This window comes from Bubalus bubalis, chromosome 3, assembly GCF_019923935.1.
Source record: "Bubalus bubalis isolate 160015118507 breed Murrah chromosome 3, NDDB_SH_1, whole genome shotgun sequence".
NCBI lineage: Eukaryota > Metazoa > Chordata > Mammalia > Artiodactyla > Bovidae > Bubalus > Bubalus bubalis.
This window is the reverse complement of record NC_059159.1, coordinates 5,789,065-5,794,581: the sequence shown is the minus strand read 5'-3', so window position 1 is coordinate 5,794,581 and position 5,517 is coordinate 5,789,065. Positions and strand designations below refer to the sequence as shown.

The 5,517-nt window shown below is 50.6% G+C and overlaps 1 long non-coding RNA gene across 1 annotated transcript; it reads right to left on the bottom strand.

Annotated features, from left to right (window-relative positions):
* Positions 1 to 795: 795 nt before the first annotated feature.
* LOC123332368 lies at positions 796 to 3,506 on the bottom strand. Its single transcript, XR_006549158.2, has 3 exons — positions 3,248 to 3,506; positions 2,625 to 2,719; positions 796 to 1,170 (listed from the first exon to the last, which is right to left on the bottom strand). It is a non-coding gene; the product is annotated as an uncharacterized LOC123332368 (long non-coding RNA).
* Between the last annotated feature and the right edge of the window lie 2,011 nt (positions 3,507 to 5,517).

Genomic DNA, 5,517 nt, shown 5'->3' with positions numbered 1-5,517 from the left:
CCAACGAAAGGGCCAGTAGTGTTAATACAAGAGGAAAAATCATCTCTCTCCAGTTTGGGATACGGTGGGTAATAAGGGGTGATCGACGTCTGACAGCAAGAGGATGAGTAGGTTTAGGTGCTGAGGCAAAGCCAGGACCTAGACAGGCTTATCACGCCTAGAGGCTGTTTTGATAGAATTAATTGAAATGTTCTCAGAGAGAAAAAAAGGAGATAGCTTGATGGAGTTTAAAATCAAGTGGAATTTGGAACCACCAGGGTGCTGTTATGTACCCAAGGTTTACATTTCTTGTAACTTTTTTCTAAAGCCCTGGATCTATTTAAGGAATTGAATTCACTAGATATCTGTTTATTTACTTGGTCGTGCTATGCAGCATGTGGGATCTTAGTTCCCCAAGCATGTGGGATCTTAGATCCCCATGCAGGGATCAAACCCAGGCCCCCTGCATTGGGAGTATGGAGTCTTAACCACTGGACCACCAGGGAAGTCCCTTCTTTTAATTCATGTTGCAGATTGAATTTGTTTATCCCGCTCATAAAAAAGATGAATGAATGAAACAGGAACTGATTTGTGTTGTTATTTTCTATCTAGGGGAAAAGCAATCATTGATCTGGAATATGTATTTTGCTTTGTTTTAATATCACCTCTGGCTTATCCATCTCCTAAGTGTACAGGTTTTCAAAACAGATGTAAATTAAGATGCCCAGTCCCCCACAAGTTAAGAAGTTAGCCTGCCCTGACATAGTTTCCTTGATGTTAGCAGAAGGCATGAAACTCACCCAGTCAGACATACGGGACTCTTTATCACAGCAACCAGGGTAGCCAGAGTGGTGGTGTTTTTGCAACTGTTCCTTAAGCCACAGTTCCCACAAGGCATTGCAAAGAGGGCCAGGTGATACCTGGGCTTACATTGTAGGGTGTGTAAGGGGAAAAAAACCCTGAGATTAGGGAACCTGAATCTTTTAAAATGGACAGCATGCCTACCCTTGACTGCAGAGGGTGACTTTATGCCATTCAATGCTATTCACCACGACAAAGGTGCCTGCAAGTCTGCTTCCAAGAAAACATAATGTGAGAGGATAACTGTCTCCTAACACTCAGTGGTTGTGTCTTCATCTCTGAGCCTCAGTTTCTTCTGTCAAATGGGGATAATATCCATCTGGTACCTGGCTGGAAAGAATAAATGAAATATTAATGTAGTCTCTTAAGTACAGTTCCTGAGCTTCCCAGGTGGCTCAGTGGTAAAGAATCCACCTGCCAAGCAGAAGACACATGTTCAATCCCTGGGTCGAGGAGATCTCCTGGTGAAGGAAATGGCAACCCATTCCCTTTTCCATGCCTGGAGAATCCCATGGACGTAGGAGCCTGGCAGGCTACAGTCCACAGGGTCACAGAGTCAGACACAACTGAAGCAACTTAGCACACACTCATGCAAACTAATATCCAAAAGAAAACTTTGCCATCATTATTTTGTTTCATGATGGCAGCCTACCAGGTAAATAGAACATGAAGCGTGCCTTCCCTTTAGCAGAATATCAAATTTGATCAATTTCAGCCCAAAGACTCACCATTCAATAATTCAAAACTCCCAAATCCTCCAGCTCAGCAGTTCTTAGACTTTGATACATGTTTAAGTCATGTGGGAGCTTTCAAAAACTGCCACTGTCTCCAATACCAGTGAAATCACGTTCCCTGGGGACAGAACTCGGGCACCGGTAGTTTCAAAAATTCTCTAGATGATTCCAGTACATAGCCAGGGCCCGTGGGGTGGCTCTGGCTCTTACTCAGATCAACTAGAAGAGTTGGCATGGGCTGCTTTGCATTTCTTAAGCTGTTGCACTGGAGTGTAATTGGTCTGACTCTGAAAAGGTCACCAGGCTTTTGCAGGGGCTTCACTGAGCCCAGTGGGGAGCTGTGGCCTGGGTGAGGGGAACTGGAGCACCCAAGAAACTAAAAGGGGGTGATCCTTTCTTTCATAGAAGACAGCAGAACGCCCCTGGGAACTTCGGAATTCCAAGGAGCCTTGAGAACAGGGCTCCATACACTCTGAGCGCCCAATGGATGCTTTCAAAAGGCATCAGGATCCTGGGCTCCACCCCCAGGCAATCAAGCATTCTGCACGCACGATTCAGCTTGAAAATAGTTTTAGTCCTTCCTCCTCCCTGGCAGACTAGATTATAGGATTAACTCTTCATCTCCTGGCTGGGCTACAGGGAATTCTCCCTCCTCTCTTTCCTTAGGTATAAACAATCAATAATAAAGATTTCCCTCGCTTTCTTCTCCCACTTTTCTTTGGAGTTGTTCTTATGCCGTTGCTTTGGGTTTCTGACAGATCCTGGAGGAGAAACTAAGGTAAGGTCACGGCCTGAGATGGCTCGAGACTCCTCAGTCGCCTGCTCTGTGGTTTTGCAAGGCTGCGGGCTTCCCCGTCCTTCATCCTGCCGGTGGTGAGCAAAGGTGCACAGGAGGGCTTCCGGGGCCTCCAAAGTCAGAAATTTCCATTTGCTTTGAGCTGGTGTTCAATCCCCCTCACTCATAAACATGCAAATTACTCAGGTAATTGGGACACCTGAAGTCCAACAGAGCCTGATTTGTCTACATAATGCAGGCTGCAAGCAAATTACCTGATACTCGGGTGGAAGTGGGCTTTTCAGACCATGCAGAGCCTGCTGGCCAGAGCTGTTGTTTCCACAGGGAGGCTGTATTATCCTCTTGGGAGCTGGCAGAAACAGACGAGACCAGAAACAGGGGAGCTGGGGGAGTCGCTTTCCCATCACTGAACTCGTGTCCATGGTCCTAGCTGAGGCCAGCTGCGAGAGCCACTTGGCACAGGGGCTTCCTGCAGACCCCAGACTCTGCGAAGGGGACCCTGGAGCCTGATTTTGCTGGAGGCAGGCCCACCAGCTGAGCAGGGCAGTCTCTCTCTATGTCACACCATTGGAAGGTGTGGGGCAGGCTGTAGGAATTGACTCATTGGAGAAACTGAGTTCCTCCAGGACTCAAGAAGATTTTAAATCGTTGCTGCCAGGCAGGAGTGTGGGGGAAGGGGGTTGGGAAGCCTCTGCCTTCCCTAGGGAGCTGGGGCTACATCAGGGCAGGGGAGGTTAGGCAGGGCTGCAAGCTTCCACTTGCCCCTCCTCTATCTCCACTGCCCCCTCCCCGATTTCCAGGTACTGGGTGATGGCACAGACGCTAGAGCTTTGTTCCTTCCCTCTTCCTGGGCAGCTGCTGGGCCCGTCCTACCCACCTGAAGGCTCGCAGGCCTCCACGACTCACATCACAGGCCTGTCACCAGGGAAACGGGCAATGAGGTCAGGCAGCGAGGGACATGATGGCTTCACGAAGAGAAGGGGAGCCTAGATGGAGGGGCAGAGTTTCGGGAATGGAAACCAAGGAAGGATTAGGATTGACGCCTGACACCTGTAAAGCTAAAAAGGTAGCCTAAAGAAGTCCCCAAAGAGGGACTGCCCCCGGGAGGCGCGGCCTTCAGTGAGAGGCGTGGCTGCCACTTGGAGGCGTGGCCTTTGGTGGGAGGTGTGGCCCTCAATGGGAGGCGTGGCTGCCGCTGGGAGGCGGGGCCATCGGTGGGAGGCGTGGGCCTCAGTGGTAGGCAAAGATGATTGGTCACTCCACATGGGCGCTGCCCCTGCCCTTGGGCCAAGCTCCAGAGCCTGATTGCCCATTGCTAACCGGTTCTACCTCTCATTTGTTGTCTCAAAGGTCAGAATAGACTTCTTAGACAAATTTCCTCTGGCTAGTCCTTGGGGACTGAACTCAAAATTAATTGGCCCAAATCTCAGCCCAGTTTGGGCTTTATATTGCTACTGGGTGGGCGTGTCTCACGGGGGAAGGGTTAAAAAGAGCAGCCGGAGACCTGGCCCGGGGAACTGTGTTGGGGGCAGCCTGTGCCGGAGACAGGAGGAACAGGGTCCCTGATGGAGCCCCAGGAGGCAAAGAGAGAGGGAACTTTATAAATCACCAGCTCCCTTTAAAAAATGGAGTTTAACCTCCCTCAGCTTTCCTTCTGAATTTATTAGCAGTTTCATTTCCTTGGGTAATAATTCATTATCTCCTTCCCAAGCCTGGGGGAGCAGTGCTGGCCTAGAAGTGGCATTTACCTTCCACAACTTTAAGTGATGCTTTTTTAGCTGTGCCATCTTCAGATCACTTTCAGCCCCGGCCCTGTACTCATCCTCACGGACAACATCGACGTGTCCCCAGGTGCAGACTGACACAGGAGGGGTGGTCGTCTCCTCACCTCCACTTCCCTCTCCTCCCCTCCCCGCCCCCTGCACTGCAACCCATCTGTATTCTGATGCTGTTTGCACCAGACCCTCTTTGGGGCCGGAGCCTCTCTCTATTGTGAAGCAAGACAGCCGCGAGCTGCAGGGAGATAGAGCCGTTCTGTTGGAGCCGAGATAAGTGCTGCTGGGAGGGAACCCAGTGGAGGGTTGGAGGGGGCCACATGTGTCAGCTTAACGGGAGGATCTGAAAAAGTTATTTCAATCCCGTCTCTATGTGGGAAACTGGCAGATGCCCTTCTGTGGAGTGAAAGTTTTTCTCTTCCTCTCCATCCTCTCTGCCAAGGAAAGGAGCTTGATTATCAAGGGGCGTGAGGATGCTTTTTCACTGGGGAAAAAAAAGTCCTTTTCCCAAATCCAGTCTCTGCTCCAATGCCAGAAACACTGCATTCTAACGCCCAATATGGCAGGCTGGGGAGGAGGATGGGCAGTCAATCCCATCACAGCCAACGTCCATTCCTCCACGTGTTGGTCCACTGTTGCCCCCTTTCAGCACCTACTGTGTTCCAGACACTGGACACTGGACAAAACAATACAAAAGCCAATGTGGTCACTACCCGTGGAGCTTACGGTCAAGTGGCATGTTTTTGCTACTTGGTAATTGACCTGGGGGCTTCCCCAGAGGCGCACTAGTAAAGAATCCACCTGTAATGCAAGAGAGGTTCGATCCCTGGGTCGGGAAGATCCCCTGGGAAAGGAAATGGCAACCCACTCCAGTATTCTTGCCTGGAAAATCCCATGGACAGAGGAGCCTGGTGGCCTACAGTCCAAGGGCTTGCAAAGAGTCGGACATGACTGAGCAACTAACACTTTCACTTCACTTTCAACCCCACAGAGAAAGGGAGGGAAAAGGGTGGCATGCAGGTCATATGCAAATCACATGCAAATCAGCACCCTGGAAGCTTTTGGATTCAGGGCTGGGGAGAGTCATGCAACTCTGCAGACGAGATTAAAAGCTGGTGGTAAGAGTGAGGTCTTTCACTGTTGTGCAGTCTCCTTCTCCTGGCCGTCAGCTCCCACGGGCCCAGGCCTGACTCATGAAGCAAACCCAGGCTCCTTGCAGATGAAAGGCCAGCAGAGTGACACCTGGAGGGGCCCCCTGTGCTGGGCTTCTCTTGGCCAAAACCCCCATTCCCTCTCTTCCTTACTCAGGCCAGCGACTGGGACTGGATTGGGGGCCCTTGGCACCTTGGGCACTTGTGTCCTATTTGTCAAA